The sequence below is a fragment of the Abramis brama genome (genome assembly GCF_963993115.1).
Source record: "Abramis brama genome assembly, chromosome: 21".
NCBI classification, from domain to species: Eukaryota; Metazoa; Chordata; class Actinopteri; order Cypriniformes; family Leuciscidae; genus Abramis; species Abramis brama.
In genome coordinates, this window is record NC_139983.1 from 22,164,045 (window position 1) to 22,181,440 (window position 17,396).

The window sequence follows — 17,396 nt, forward strand, 5'->3', positions numbered from 1 at the left end:
ACAACACATTAAAATACTAATGTCAGTCAGTATAAGCAATTTTAAAAAGATGAGTTAACAACTTCTTGAAACTGGCTAACGTGGGAGCACCTCTTAACAATAAGAGGAAGTGCATTACATAACCTGGGTGCAGCAACACTCCCCATAGATTTTAATATACAAAGAGGCTGCTGAAGAGTAAGTGAATCAGTAGACCAAAGGGAACTGGAAGGCGCGTACAGGCTGACCAAGTCACAGAAATAAGAAGGGGCTATTTCATGAATAGCTTTGTATGCGTAGTGTAGGAAATATAAGCGGACTACACCACCTCCTTATTTAAGGCAGGAGGAGCCCTCTAGAGGTCACAATACTTGATTCTAAACAAATGTAGTTTGTAAAAAAAGATCACAATTTTATTGTTCCAACTTGGACCATCAATGTTAAAATGCATAAAATTCACAGAAGTAGGAAATAGCTCTCCTCAAGACAGCAAGAGGGTCGGGCCTGCTCTTATGGACCTCCTACCACCTGTAAAAGACAGAGGAAAACAGAAGAAAACCCACAGCAAATAAGTAGTAACCTTTAAGTCACCGTTTCAGTGCCAACCTTCAGTACACACCACACAGCAGTGCCACACCACCCAAATCACCTACACCAAAGGAGGTTTAGTGTCGATGCAGGCCCGGCCCTGTACAAAATCTCTGAGTGCTGTAACACAAAAAGAGGAGAGCAGTACCACAGAAACAAAAGCAAATGACAAACAATATTTACGATAATCACATTAATCAATATCAAATAACAATAAACCACAATATAAAACTAAAATATACAAGAAACAGTGGCTGATCTGCCCCTTTAACAATAAAGAAAACATGCACGTTAGTACACATCAATACAGCCCACAATATAAAACAACCAAACAAAACATAGCCTACTTTAGCGAAAGTACAACTGCAGCACAGTTACCCAATCTCAGCTCTCAATCCCCAAACATGATAGATAAAAGGTACTATAAAAAACAGAAGATATATTAACCACAAATACATTTTAGTGTATTAATTGCATCAAACTCATAAGCAATCGGCCTCAAAGTGTATACTGTGTTTACTGATATTCAGCATTCCAACACGGCCGTCAACCCATTGAAGGTACCGCAGCAATAAATGTTTGTCTGCCCCGCTTGCCAGACAGAGAATAAAAACCGCTTAAATAATCAACCTAAAAGAAGAAAAGATCACATAAAGATGGAATTGCGCCATCAAGGCCCAGTCATTCAATGCAAACAAAGCTAAAATCATACCTATATGAAAGGGTACAGAAGCTGCACGTCGAGCACAACAAACACACGCCAGAACGGCAGAAACCACCACCTGTTGCTGCAACAACCATTGTATGTTGTCTTAATCATATAACTAGCCACCTGCACCTGAAACTGATTGCTGGCCAGTCTCCTCACACATAGCCTATGTTAGTGTGAGAGTTTTAAAAGCAATATGCGACTGAACAGGAAGCCAATGCAAGCTATAAAGCACACCTATAATGTGCTGACGTGGTGAAGTGTATGTAAGCACACGTGCTGCTGAATTCTGGATGTACTGCAGCCATTTTATAGATTTAGTAGGTAAACCAACAAAGAGTGTGTGGTGGATTTTTAAAGGAGTGGTTGATTATGATTTCACTTTTCTAACTTTAGTTAGTGTGTAATGTTGTTGTTTGAGCATAAACAACATCTGCAAAGTTACAACGCTCAAAGTTCAAAGCAAAGGGAGATATTTAATTTTACAGAAATTGCTTTTTAAGGACTACAACAAACGGCTGGTAGAAACTACAATGAGCTTCTTCCCGGGTTAGTGACATCACTAACCCCAATATTTACATAAACCCCGCCCTCGGGAACACTATTTATAGATTATCAAGACAGAATATGCTAATCAATGACTAGAATATAATTACACATAAGCTACATAAATTCATCAACTAATATTCAGAAATGTTGTGTACATGTTGTCACTTCTTCTTGAGTCTCTCCATCTTTCTGACTCCGGTTTGAACATAAAAGGCTGAAAGTTTTAGAAATTTTCAGTGCATGTGTGTGTGAGGTAAAAGGACACAAGCTGTTGAAGCTCCGCCCCCTGTGCCGGGAGCAGCAGCTCATTTGCATTTAAAGGGACACACACAAAACGAGGCGTTTTTGCTCACCCTCAAAAAGTGACAACTTTAACATGCTATATAAAAATATCATTCTGTGGGGTATTTTGAGCTAAAACTTCACATACACACTCTGGGGACATCAGAGACTTATTTTATATCTTGTTGAAAAGGGCATTATACCACCCCTTTAATAGATAAAATAGTAAACTGTATATTAAACTAATATGTTTCTAACATCTAACCTTATTTCTCTTTTTAGGCCTAACATGATAACACCTTGAAACACAGTGTACTAAAACGTTCTGTCCTGTGTTTTTGAATGTTGTATGTTGTGTTGCCATACCCCTTTGACTTTGGTTGTGTGAGAGTAAAAATAACACATTTTCAATTTTCAATTACAACTAATGTTCTAACTAGTTCTGATTTTGTATTGACTTTGAGGTGCTACCTATTGCAATACAATATTGTCACTCTCTATAGCAACGCTCTCCAACATATTAAGCTATTGTAACTGCGCTTATTTCCGTCGTTGGTATAAGTGGCAGTGGGTGGAATAGACAAGAAATGTACAGTTTTCTTCCATCTTGCTAATAACATTTCTTTAGTCATTCAGCAGTCTTGCAGCTTGAACCTCTGCAGGAATTCCACCCTTACACACACATAAAACTGTGGACTTCACCAAGTCATTGTCAAGAGATTGTTTTAATGGTAAGGCAGAGCAAAGCTATTGTGCCTTAGCAGTAAAACTACACTGCAACAATAAAGCCCATATAAAATGTCTTTAGGCCATTTTAACTTACCTGCTACACGCTCGAAAGCTACAAAATAAAAAGCAGTTGACTTCTGCTTCTCTAAACGGTGCAAAGTTTGATTAATTAACTGGAATCGAACTTAGAGGATCTGTGATCAGAGTCGTCAGAGAAGGCGAGACTAAATACAGACAAAGGCAATGAAGTAGAGGGTTTTTTATTTATTTAGATTGAGACATTGGCACAGGCTTTTTGTCTAGCCGCTGATCCTCCAGGTCCAATCTGTGCAATGTAATGTCTCTGTCTGCCTCAGCTTCAACAACACGAAGCATTATCATCTGAGACTCTCATTCTTGCTTTTTTATCATGAGGTCTAATTATTTAAGTTAACATTAACAAAGGATCCTGTGGGCCTTCCGTCCCAGTGTTGAGAAGAACCGCTTTGGTTACAGTCTCAACTGTTGCCTCAGGTTGTTCCTCAGCACTGCCCTCTGAATGTCCTGGCAAAATACCAGCCTTCACAAGTTTTCCAAACAAGTCCTCTTCAAAGACTTGCTTTGTAGACTCTTTTGGAATATCGACATTAAAAGAAGTCTGCAATCAAAAGCAGATCTTCCTTTCTACAACGATTGAAAACCTCAGTGGAAGGAGAAAGGGTAAACGAATTTTAAATCGAATTCCATTTTGCCGCTCCACCATACTTCCCTCCACAGTTGAAAACAGTCAAACAGTTATGGAAATAATAAGGAAGAAAAGAACTTACCAAATTTCAAGATTTTTGATCACAACAATCTACACAATTTACAGTAGGACGAGCCCCCAATTGTTATGTCACTCCCCAGTCTAGGGGTATTAGGAACGACGAACCATGCAGGTTAAATAATTTGAGAGAAACAAGTAGGTTTTCCTGTCTCCAACCAAGACACTTAATCTGGTCAAATAAAATTTAGTCTTTTATTTTAGTAAGAAATAAAGAACAAACAGAAGTAGTCATATAGTCTCAGTCTTATGCTAAAACAAACAAAATCTGATTCTTTTATATGGTTAAAGAAAAACTAACTTACCTGCTCAACAAAGGAAAAATAAATAAATGAACGGGGAACTTCCCCATCTCCCCAACTAAACCAAACCAGGAGAAAACTGTTAAACAAAATTTGGCACCCACCACCCTACTCAAAAAGTAGTTTACTAGTTTAATACTTGTAACACATTTTTCAGTTTATGGAAGAACACTTTGAAGTGTAAACTATAGATTAGTAGTTTTATAATGCAAGTATATTTGTAAGTTCTTTAAGTGAACCTAACATCATACTTAGAGTTTATTATTTATAAATTATTTTTGCACTTTAAGTATATACTATGTTCCTATTTAGGTATTTTATACTTGAAATTACATAACTGGACTTTTTTGTAAGGGAAGTTGTAATTTATTTCAACATATCAATTTGAATATGATAAATTCTTGCAAAGTGGTAAACATACAGCACCCAAATGAGAAACCCACATTATGAACATTTTAACATGATGTATTAACTCAAAATGTGCTCTAAAAAATTGTTGAAGTGCCTGTTAAAGTGTATGAAAAATAGAAGCATGCAATCATGCATTGTCCACCTAATAAGATGTCTCTCTCGCTCTCTCTCTTCAAGCTACATATGTCATAGTGGCCACATGGGGGCACCAAGTTATCAAGATTATTGTCTCTTATTCATTTACTTCTGTATTGATTCCACAAATATAACAAAAAAAAAATAAAAATCACAACAACAACAAAAAGCTAATTCTGTACAATCTGTAATTCCCAGTTAGGACCCCATGGACCCCAAACTAGTTTGGAAATCACCAAACTAACTGTGAACATAAAAATAAAATATCACAACAAATGTAGTAGCGCTCAATATACAGCTTCCCTATAAATGTGAATTATATATTTATCCATATTTGCAATTCAAGTAAAACAAGCAACAGCACAGAAATATTAGCATAGAATGTTTAGTTATGGCAATGCAACAACAGAAAATCAGACAGAGCAGTCACTCCCCCTTCAGGCAGGCTACAATAATTCCTTTTATATGTTCTCTCACAGTGCTCACATAAGTCAGAGACGGTCAATAATGATCCCATTCTGCAGAGGATAGAGTAAGAAAATAAAATAATAAAACAGCAACAAATATTCTCAAAATTATGCCACTTTCCTTTCCTGTTAAAAGACAAAGGTCATAAATTTGAAAGAGAGAGAGAGGGAGAAAGTATTTTTACACAAGTAAAATACTTCTTTTTTTTTTAAGTTGATGTACGTTTCCTCATGCAATGCTACTTTATTTTTTAATAGATATTAACTTTAACAACATGCACACAACACAGACACACAGCCCTAGCCCTGATGGAGCCACAAGCTAAATCCTGGATTAAGGTTAATGATAGTCTCTAACCAAACTACTGTTTGTTATGATAATGCCTGCAACAGAGATGAGAAACATGCTGCTGGAGCAAACCAACCATCCATCCATCCATCCATCCATCCGTCCGTCTATCTGTCTGTCCTGATACAGTCCAACAGCAGGTTACATCACTAGAAGGTGGTGACTGTCGTTATGAATCACTGAATCATTCATTGAACCAACTCGCAAAAATACAGATTCATTCTTGAATTAAACCACAACTGCGTGCTGTTTGGAGACATATAAAATTAATTTTGCTGTGGCTTCGTTTGGAACTATTTTTGATCGCGGAAGTAATTGGCAATAGTGTGTCTAAAATGTCAAGTCAAGAAAACTGACAGGAACTGAGGGCTTAAAGGGATACTCCACTTTTTTGGAAATAGGCTCATTTTACAACTCCGCCAGAGTTAAACAGTTGAGTCTTACCGTTTTCGAATTCATTCAGCCGAACTCCGGGTCTGGCGGTACCACTTTTAGCATAGCTTAGCATAGATCATTGAATCGGACAGGACCATTAGCATCTCTCTCAAAAAAATGACCAAAGATTCCGTTGTGTACTAAGACCGACGGAAAATGAAAAGTTGCGATTTTCTAGGCTGATATGGCTAGGAACTATACTCTCATCCCTGTGTAATAATCAAGAAACTTTGCTGCCATACCATGAAGGTGTAATGATATGACGCAGCGCCTTAGTACACGATGTAACTACAGAAGAGTCAAGTTTTAAATAGGAAAAATATCGAAACTCTTTGGTCATTTTTTTGAGAGAGATGCTAATGGTCCTGTCCGATTCAATGATCTATGCTAAGCTATGCTAAAAGTGGTACCGCCAGACCCGGAGAAGACTCACATGACGTTAAGCATTTTCTGGCGCATAATGTGACGTTTGAGAACCTAAAACCCTGTTTCTCCCAGTTGACATGGCAACACATAACCGGCGTTATCAGAAATCTCCACTTTGGCCGGAGTTTTTAGAAATAATAGTTTTCTGTGATAAAAACGGGGTTTTCTTGTAAATGAGAGGCCAAACCGCAGGGAAATATCTGCGTCTTCCCTTCGTGTAAACGGGACCTAACTCTCATTTATTTATATAGTGCTTTATAATAGGCTACAGATTGTTTTAAAGCAACTTCACATTAATAAACAGGAAAAAACAAATTCAATATCAGTAAAGAGCTCTACAAAAAGACAATAGCATCATTATTCAGCTCAGATGAGTTCAATGTTGTTTTAAATTCAGTTCAATAACTTTGTCAGTGTTGAAAAGTTCATCAATTATGAAACAAGTTCAATTTAGCTTTGCAGCTCTACAAGCGGCAGTATTCAGCTCAAGTCAGTTCAATGTTGATTCAGTAAGTTTATGTACTCAGAATTAGCTTCTTGTTTATTTAACTGTATCACACTCACAATTATGTTATTAATGAAATTATTTCCACATAACTGAGAAACCACACTAATGAGTGAATACTTTTAAAATGCACTCTGTCTGGGCAACACACCATCAATTTCATTGCAATTCTCAAAACTTCAATCATTTCTTACAGAGGGCAGGTCCTGCAGATGGAATCTAGAAAAGCGATGGAGCAAATTCACCCAGGTGCTCTTTGGGGAATGTTGGCCTGCAGCCCAAAGGCATCATGCGATATTATGGAGATAGACGGAGCCACATTCCAGAAAAAGCTGAAGCACATTCTGGTGAACACCTTTTACAGCACACAAACACCCCTTGCGATGAGATGACATAACAACACATGGTTTGCTTACGTCTCAGGGCTGTGCCGTAAACAATAGTGAGAGAGAGATATGACGGTGAGGCGTCTTAGTTCTGATATTGTTTGGCTGAGAGTTTCAATACACCTAGAGGCTCCTCTGAGTGTCCAGGTATATTTAGGATGATTCACAGCTCAGCACTTAAGATAAAACAGCTTTTATTTCACTCAGTAAAAAAAAAATCTCTTCTCCTTATAACTGCAAGTTGACATTTGAATGTGGGAGAGAGTGAAAAATATGCCAGCACTCAAGACCTCTCTCTTGTGTTGTGACACACTGATGGATACCTGGGCATGTCCCATCATGCCATGCTGTTTTAAAGCATGCATTTCACACGTTTGAGGCTGTTCTTTCAATGATTTAACAACCACTGAACAGATTTTATGGGATTCAACTGTACAGTGACCGGGAGGGGACATCTTCGGTCCACGTTGTTGGCACGATATATAAACTTGTGGGAACGTGATAATATGTTGCTTCTACGAAATATTTAATTATTGGGAACGTCATATTAACTTGTTGTGATCTCGCAATGTGAAGTAAGGGCCTCAAGATCCTATGGTGAGAGAACGACAGAACAATTAAATATTGTGTCTGCGATCTCCATAGCCTATACTTTTTTTTTTTCCCCCAAAGTAATTCCACCTTGCAAGCAAAGCATATACTAATTGTGTATATTATTTTGTGAAAGGGGGGGTTGGGGGGGGGGGGGGGGGGGTTCAAGTCAATGTCTATTATGGTGGTCACCATGCTTTTGCCAAGTAGATATCTTCCTGGATCAACATATTTCTTTACGAAAATTTTGTGATAACCCTATCCCACCCATAACTTACCCCTAAAATCAGAGAGAAATTATATAAGAATGGTGCATAAGCCCCTAACCCTTGTTGTAAGCCTAAACTTGAGAAAACTGTACACTTGTCCCTCAAATCTGATTGGTTGATTGGAATGGGTTAGTGTTTGTACAATATGTTCCTGGATCAACATTTTGGTGATCCAGGAACATGTTGTACTTGGAGAAATCACCTTCACCCTAGTAGTATTATGTAAGAACAAATTTTCCCACATATTTAGCACACCGTTCACCAAACAGTGCGAACTTGGGATTTTCTCCCCACCTACAGTCTCTCCTGCTGTGACATGCAGTGGCCTTAGTCAAAAATAATTGAAGAGTGAAGGACTTTGTTTTGATTTAACCGATGACAGCTTGTGTAGGAGTGAGAGAGATCTGAAAGCCACTTGTGCTTTATCCCTTGACGTTCAAACTCATAACTACAGGTGTTCAGATATGCAGATAAATAATAGGTAATTATATTGTTATATTATTAGGATAGCTGGATATTTTGCTGTAGTTATTAATTTCAAACTTTCTAACTTTCTGTAGAAGTCATCACTGAATATTATATAATGGAACATCAGTTTAAAAAAATTTGCAACAGGATCTGCATTTTCACGGGTAAAAAATTATCTTGATTTTCAAAAGTCAACAAATTTGTGACAGTTGAATGTAACATTTTTGATAAGCCAAATAGCCTATGTCAGTCTCTGAGAAACAGGTCATTTATTTAAAGGGTTAGTTCACCTAAAAATGAAAATTCTGTCATTAATTACTCACCTTCATGTCGTTCCAAACCCATAAGACCTTTGTTCGTCTTCGGAACACAAATGAAGATATTTTTGATGAAATCTGAGAGCTTTCTGTCCGAAGATGAACAAAGGTCTTATGGGTTTGGAACGACATGAGGGCGAGTAATTAATGACAGAATTTTCATTTTTGGGTGAACTAACCCTTTAAGCCACGAAATAAACTTCAATCCGTAAAATAAGTATAATGAAATAAGTATAATGAAAATAAAATGTATAGTCTAATAATAGTCTAATAATGTATAGTCTAATAATAATAAAGTATAGTGAACTTTTCCAGCACGTTTTATAAAATTCAAACATAGTTCACCTCTTACGCACGTTATCACGTCCGTCATAAATTTGGCTGGCTGACGGTTGGAATATTAGAACTAAAAACATTGACATAACACAATCATGGGCATCAATCTCTTCACTTAAAACTTGCTGGCTAAGAAATAAATAATTATTACCTTTCGATTAATCTGTTTTCAAATCCACATCATTTGAATATCACAAAATCGATGTCTGTCAAAAAATAACGTGCACAATACACACGGTAGTATTTACGAGAAGCAGAGGTCCAGCGAGTACACATGTTTCCTGGAAAACTCACACAACCATATGTTTTGAATGCATTATTGCTTTCCGAGAAGAGGGAGAAAATGGCAGCCTGAGCGGTTTCAACATGCTGTCTGTCAGAGACGATAACGTGCAAAATACATAACGCACGTGACGCGAGAATAAATTTGTTCGGAATGATCAAGGAACTGAGTGAAATAATTCACAATGCATGCTAAAGACAATAAACGGCAATCTAAATGAAAAACTTTGCTGTGTTAGTGAACATCGTTCAACATGTTGGTTTTGCGGACATTTTTTATGCACAAACTACACATTCTGATTCCTGATTTGAATATTATCAATAATTTTCTTTTCATGGCTGATCTTTTATTTCATAATTTTGGCAATAAATGAACTGTTAAATGAGTGATCTTGAAATGAGTCCCTGTGGTCTTCCAATTTGATTCTTATATGCTGATGTCATGTATATTATAAACTTGACAGGTGATTTTTATAAAATGTTTAAATACTATCTTCTCTTGTTTGTTTGTTGTTGTTTCATTTTACAATAAAAGATTATTCATTTTTACATGATTTTGTTACATTTAATTTCCAGATTTTGACTCATGTCCTATATGGCAAAGTAACCCTCTTAAACTAATGTTTGATGTTTGCAACATGCAGTAAGAGACAGTTAACTAAGATATATAATCCAGTAAAGTGTAAATTTGAAATAGGCAAAGTTAAATGATAAAAAATACTGTTATATGGCAAAAACATAAATAGGATAATATAATACAGCATAAGATTCCAAAAACAGGCAAGTCAAACGCATATGGTGAAGATTATCCTTGACTATGGCAGGTGTAACTATTGGTTGGTTACACTTCAGCCACTCTGAAGCTAGCAGGCTGTTTATAGCATTTTATTTCTGCTATGTGCTTATTTAGGATCACTGCCACTGGAGAAAGAGTAATTTTAACTGCCATCCATCCCCAACAGAGCATATATGAAGCTTGGACTGTGATAAAGTGAGCCTGGTTCATTGATTGCTCTTATCTTATTTTAATACGTTGAAAGCAACTAAACCTATTCATTATAGATTTCAGTCCCTACACATGGACCTCAGTACATGACCGCAGTGTTTGTCTTACCATGGTGGGCAGATCTGACTTGGTCATACACTTTTCATGTTGTAATAATGGTTCACTGAGTTCACTGAGTGCTTAAATAGTAAATTGCAGCACAAGAATAAAACTTGGCCACCGCACTAATACTTGTTGCTTTCAGAAATAAATGCTTTCCTTTCTTTTTGGACCAAAAACAGGATTGTGTGCATTTGGAGCGGATATAAATGTTTCTGAATTCTCTTTTGAAAATAACAGTCACGCCTTCTCTCTTCTCAACATCAAAAAAGTGGAGCGAGAGAGTTGGTTTTCTAATGAGAAACCACTATGCGTTGCTTTGAAATGACTCTAATGAAGAGTAAAAAGAATGCAATCAAAGTTTGGTGAAACAGTGTAGTTGCTAAAAATATAAGGGTGTTTGTGATTTTGGTGGTTGCTTGCGGGTTGAGGCTCTACACCAGCAATCAAATGCTGGTTCAGATCCCACTTTGGAAACGTAAAGTCAGCTTTCTACTGGACTGGTGTTTTTTTTTTTTTTTTTTTGTGCACTATTTCTGACCACTATTAAGTGTTTAAAGGGTTAGGAAATATGTTTAATTTAGCCCGGCCCCTAGTTAATGCACTGTTGCCTTTGGGTAACAGATCAAGTTCTTTGCTTTGCAAGCACAATACACAAAAAACTACAATATTTTTTACACAAAAACAATAATAATCAAGATATGACTTTGAATAAAACAATACAGTTAAGGGTATAAGATAATATTATTATTATATTTGTTATATTATTCGTGGGTGGTAATGTTAATATATTTTTTCTGGTATGGTGCAATTATTACAATTAAAATGTATTACATATCATTCATATTGGAATTAAATACCATTTAAAACATTTAGAAGCATATGATATATTTGCATGCTACAAGGAATGGCTTAAAGCTTTTTCTTTTTTTACTGCAACATTGCCTGACAGCGGAATGGACACTGCAGTGCTCACCTTTGCAGTGACGACACTCATTATGTCAATACAGAGAATATTGCTGTTGTCATGTTGTTTTTTATTTACGTTTTTGAATTATCCATTGTATTTTTTTTTTAACTCACTTATATATATTGCATGAGGAATAACGGAAATGGCGTTAAATGTTTTAACACCTGTATTGATTAGTGCTAAAAAATAAAGTCCAGCTTGTGAACTCAGTTTCCGTTATTCCTCAAGCTTCCTCTAGAGCTCTCGACTGATCCACTCTTTCACTCTTTGCTCGGGGAAGGCGGGACTGTGTTACCCGGGTAGGGCGTTCTTTCTGCGGTCACAGGCGGTGTAGTCGTTCTAGGGGTGGGTCTTTCTTGGCAAAGGAAAACCCACCTTTTTCATTGTTTGGATGTCGAAGGAATGTGATGGTTTGATCTTGCGGCGCAAGGGAGGGGGTGAGTGAAGGAACTAGCGAGGACCCTGCGGAGAGCTGATCTAGCTATTCATCCTCAAAAAGTCAAACGCGACTGAGTAGTTTGCCCTTCCAGAGAGCTACCTCCGAAAAATTCTCACTACTCTTCTCCTGGTGCTCAAGGTAAGAGAAATCCGAAGCGGGGCTATTAAGATAGTTTAGTGGAAGGGGAGCTGAATGGTCGAAGATTGCCCCCAGACACAACTCCAAACTGCGGCAACTTTGCCACCCTCCTCCCCCTCCTGTTCGCTGCAACGGAGGAGCTCGATACGCCGGACTGCGGTGATTTTAGTCAAGCTATTTTGTGGCTGATGTAGGAAACAGCTTCGTAGCGATGCGGTTGTAAACTTTAACCGGGACTTTCCAAACGACGGATGTTTAGTAGTCGAGATGTAATGGAGTATGTTCTGATTTTAGGAGGCTGAAACAGAGATTCCCTCAGTATGATTGTGATTGTGAGCAGCATCGCACTATGTAGCGAAATAAAGTTTACATTTACGCTCTATTTGCACTTAAGTTAGTTTGTCGCGCGCGAGCATTGAAATGTCAAATCGATTTAAATTCCTCGCCACGTAACGTTACACCCGACGTATTCTAGAATTTTGTTTTCAAACAGGAAAAGTCGCTTTCTCTAAGAAAAATAGCGCAGAGTTTGAGAACTTGGGTCGGTTAGAGTTTAAAAAATTAGATTTTATTCCTACAGTTCCCCCCCTCCCCCGGCAAGTCCGGAGTGGGACTGTGATTATGAAGCTCATGGTCGCTTGTCAGATATACCGTGTTAAATTTATATTTCTGTATCGTAACGTGTAGCTTTTTTGACGCAGTGTGTGTCTCGACCTGCACTACTGTCGGCACGTACACGAATAGAAAATGTATTTCAAGCTGTTGCTATTAATGTTGACAGCCGTTATTAGAGATGCGAGGTGCGTTCACACACGATGACAGGCACAATTAAACGCTTTTGATGTCATTAAGCAGAAACTTAACCTTACATGGCTCATATTTAGGCCTATATTAGAAGTGGAAAGTCCTGTTTTTGCCTTGGCCTAAAAATCTGTGTTTATTTTTGACTCGAGTAGAGGCAAAGACTTTATATACCTAAAGGGACTTTGGTAGAGGTCAGGAAGATTGAGGCTAGCTCATGTGTTTTGGCAGTCTGTGCATATTGGTGTGTTGACTGTGTACATGTATGAGATTATAGACATACATTTTATTCATCTCAGTGATTCGAGCCTTTGAATACACCAAAAAGGTTTGTTCTGATATGTTGAGTGACTCTTTTTGCAGGTTACATCGGTTCGCCCGTAGGTGGCGAGAACTGAGTCACTGCATACTTACATAGTACGCAAAAAGTATGCCAGATAAGCAGAATGGCGGAATACGCAGTATTTATGAAACGGTAGCAAAATCATACTTTAATACTTAAATATGTGGCAATTACTTCTCTATCCCATCATGTAATGGGAGTCATCAGATTTGAAATGTAAAAAAAAAAAAACATTAAATTTGATTTGTTCACAAATGAAAAATGTCCTTGTTAATTTGATTGTTCACGAAACAAACATTTCCCAGGTTTGTCACTCTTTTCATACTTATGCACTTTTCTATGCCGTTTTGTAGTATAAATAGTGTGAGTAGCGTCGTGTGTATATACTGAAATTGCAACATTGCAAGAAAACGTGCACTTCAAAAACCCAGAAGATGCTCTTATTTAAAGGGGTTATCGGTAGAATCATAGACTGTAAAAAAATTAAAAAATAAGATGGACGACGCACCTTCACTTGCTTCCATTGTAGAACAGTGAAGCCGCCAATGCCCCAATATGGCGCTGATTCGGGACCGAGTCTGCGCAGTAGTGAGCGTGAAGTGGAGCCATGGTATCAAGGCCCCGCCCACACTCCCGCAGAAACGGTTAGTACAGTTTACTGCAGAACAACTCATTATGTCGGTGTGAAATAAACAGATATGGAAATGTAGAAATTACATTTAAAGCTCCAATTTTCTCCCAAAAATCCTGATAAAAGTCTGTTGGTGCTACTTTGCTCAGAGAAGCTGTCAATCTCAGCTGTCAATCATGACATCACACTCTCGGTTTTATAGCATCAAATAACTAACTTAAACCAAATTTATGAAAAAAACAAAAAACATTTGAACTTCAATGCCATAACTACCTAAAATGACAGAAACCATCTTTGGATGAAATTTATTTAAAGTGTAATTTGATTGTTTAGTTTGTTTCACGTCCCATTAGATGACATGGAGAGACATGGTTTATGACCTATACTGGGTCCAGCCACCCAGGGGTGATCGAAACGTTTTGGCTTCACTTTTCAGGACTTGTGTGGCACATTTGGGTAGAATTCAGAAACCCTTGTTATTATTAACACTGGTGGCCGTTATGTGAACTGCAGCTAGCAACTTATAGGCCCCGATATAATCACTGCAAAGTTCTTTTTCGTTCTTAGCTTAGAAATAAAAAAAACTGGTTGGAAATACCTTTGCAGTGATATGCTGTTAACAAACATCCAGACGCTGCCCACGCTGAGAGCGATGTTTAGATGAATGTAAATATGTGCTGTGCGCTTTCCTCTCAACACAACAAAAATGACAGCGGTGAAAAAAACGCTAACAGTAGTTAAGAAAGCATCTGAACATAGCGATGTGGATATGTTTGCACCAGCTCTGAAATTCACCCGCATAATGTCAACAGGTGAGATCATTGAAATTATATTGTTATGATAGTTTGATTATAAGGTCTATTTGAGACACTAGACTATATACTGTAGATCTGACTACGTGAGACTACATAGTTTGAATGAATACATTTTCTTTGCATGACTACATTTGCATGGACACTTCATATACTTAACTAAACACTAAAGTACATTGTAAATCATTTGGGACACAACTAATAACTTGCAGTGAAGGGGAATGTCTTCATTCAATAGATCCAACCAATGATGTTCGTTCTACTGTACTAATGCACTATAGTTCATCTTTAAAGGCAAGAAAGCAGTCGAGAGACAGACTAAAGTGAATGAAAAAAATGAGTCGGTTTGTGAAAAAGCATTTAATTAAAAATACTGATTTCTTTATGAACAAAACACTGCTAACACATATACACACGAGTATGCATTTGTCAGGTAAGCTGCATTGGGGGGTGGGGGATGACAGAAAAATGAAACACTAAGCACAGAGAGAACGGCAACCCCCATATAAGCTCCATTACATTAGGCAGGTGGGGCCCATAAAGCAGATAGAGGGAAGATGAGTACAGAGAGGACCTGCCATGACCTGTCCCAGACTCAAATGCAGAGCACTGACGGATTTCCAGTAAGGTCTGAGAAGCAGCGCCTGTCATAGTGACTCTAGAACACTTGTCTATTTGTGTTTAGTATGAACATAAACTAGCTCATTCAACCAAATACCGCTATAGTTACTGGCACTTAACTTTTACAAGACTTCTTTTAGCTTTAGACTTAGACTATCTTGAATACCCTGGAATTTTATGGAGTCAAGATCAAATATTTGCACTTTCCTGTGAGTTGCTTTGATCTTTAGTTTGAGATGTGTTCAGTGACTGACTAGAGAAGAAAGAGAGACAGTATAGGTGTTGGTTTCTGAATGGAAGTCAAAGGGATTGCCAAGGCGAGATTCTTTATTGTCTAGAGTTAAAGCTTTTAAAAATGCAGTTGAAAGTAGTTTAATGTTGTTTGAATTTAAGATTGTGCTGTTTCACTTGTGTACAGTTTCTTGAGCAGTGGTCCTCAGGGCTGGGGTTTTTATTATATATTAAATATATCCACTGCTTCTAATAGTTGTCTAGAAACGGATGCATTTTTTCTTGTAAAGAAAAGAAAGTAGAACTGCATTTATTTTAAATGGAATATTTTTTTAATTTAAGTACGTCTTAAAGGCACAATATGTAAGTTTTGCTGCTAGAGGTCACTTATTCAAAACAAAAACAAAGGCGTAGCTTGATGACGCCGTGAATGAGCGTGAAATCATTGGAGTTGTTGTCTTCACCTCCACAGCTGATGGAAAGCAATCCGATGGGATTGGGCAGAAATTATGTTCATGGATGAGCTAATGTATTAAAGTTTTATTAACGTTACTGTGGTTTGAAGCAGTTGTTTATTTTACGATTAAAGTTACGGTTAATGTCCGCCCCCTTCTTCCCTGAACTTTAACTTTGTTACAGTTACTTTTGATCACTTATATTCACATTATTTTATTTAATTCTAATGAAATGGCCACAAGTGCCGAATTACTTATACATGTCACTTTATTTGACGAATTAAAATTGTTGGTTAACACAGCGCTTTTTAACTTTGTCAAAGCAATCATACTACAATATATTCGAGTGTTGAAAGTTATGTTAAAGTTACTCTGTGCGTTAGTTCTGTGGCTGGTATGAGACACAGTATTGCACACTAAGCTAGATTGATATTAGAATATTATATTAAAGGTATAGCGGAGGATTTTTTACTTCCGGGTGGATCACCTATACTATTGGTCCTCCTAATTGTCAATCATTCTGGTGAATCAATCAAACTTATTCAAAAAGTGGAGAGGGCGGGTCTTATCTAAAATTCGGAAAGATCCTCCACTATACCTTTAAGAAAAGCTGGATGACTTGTGTTGCTAAATGGCATGCAATTATTATAAAATATATGGTAGGCTATGTTGAAGAAAATGCTTTATTACTGTTGTTGCTACAAATAAAGCTCTTTCTGATTATGCCATGTTAGCTGCTTGTCAAAATAGTGTTGTCTCTGAGGCATGGCACAAACTAGAGCTGCATGATAAATTGTTTTCGCATCGATATCATGTGTGCATCTGCGAAAAGTCACATGTGCGATGTAAAGTATAGGGATCGTAGTTGATCTGTGATTCATATTGACCAGGCATCATGGTTCGAAATGCACATGATTCTTGGATTAACTGCAAAGTTTAGCCATCATAGAGTGAAAGGTTATCATTTGCATGTGTTTTTAGATCCCGTCAGTTTAAACATTCAAGCAATTTAAAGCCATTAGAGCTCAAGAAGACGCAAAAGAGAACTCATGGGCTGTTTTCTGTGCGCACAGACACAGAGCAGCACACACAGCAAGCGTACACCGAATTCCGATCTCTTCTTCCTCTATTTTTGCTTAAATGCACACATACGCAAAATAATGTTAAAATACCCGTCTCAGCGAGTGTCCTTGTAAACAGTCACAAATAGCTTATGTGAACCTAAACAACTGAGAAAGAAAACAGATGTATCATTATATTGGATCCATGCATTAGCTCTTAAAGTGACAGCAGCCCGCAACCTGCTGCTGTCTGTTTTTAATGTTAATCAAAATACAAAGAGAAAATCACTTTTGTATTTTTAACAAAGATGAATTGCAGTGTTACACAATTAGGGATGGCCCGATACCAATACTGGCATCGGGGATCGGGCCGATACTGTCCTCATATACTCGTACTCATAAAAATTTGCCGATACCACGCACCGATACCGCGTACATATTGCGAGCACATCCCTTTAAACAGACATCAGTG

At 37.5% G+C, this 17,396-nt stretch overlaps 1 protein-coding gene across 1 annotated transcript in view; it reads left to right on the top strand.

Moving 5' to 3' along the window:
- The first annotated feature begins 11,654 nt into the window (after positions 1-11,654).
- luzp1 (leucine zipper protein 1) overlaps positions 11,655-17,396 on the top strand; it is a 49,197-nt gene continuing 43,455 nt past the window's right edge. Inside the window, exon 1 of the mRNA XM_084096553.1 lies at positions 11,655-11,969. The gene's annotated coding sequence lies outside the window, so the exon portion shown is untranslated. The remainder of the gene's footprint in view (positions 11,970-17,396) is intronic.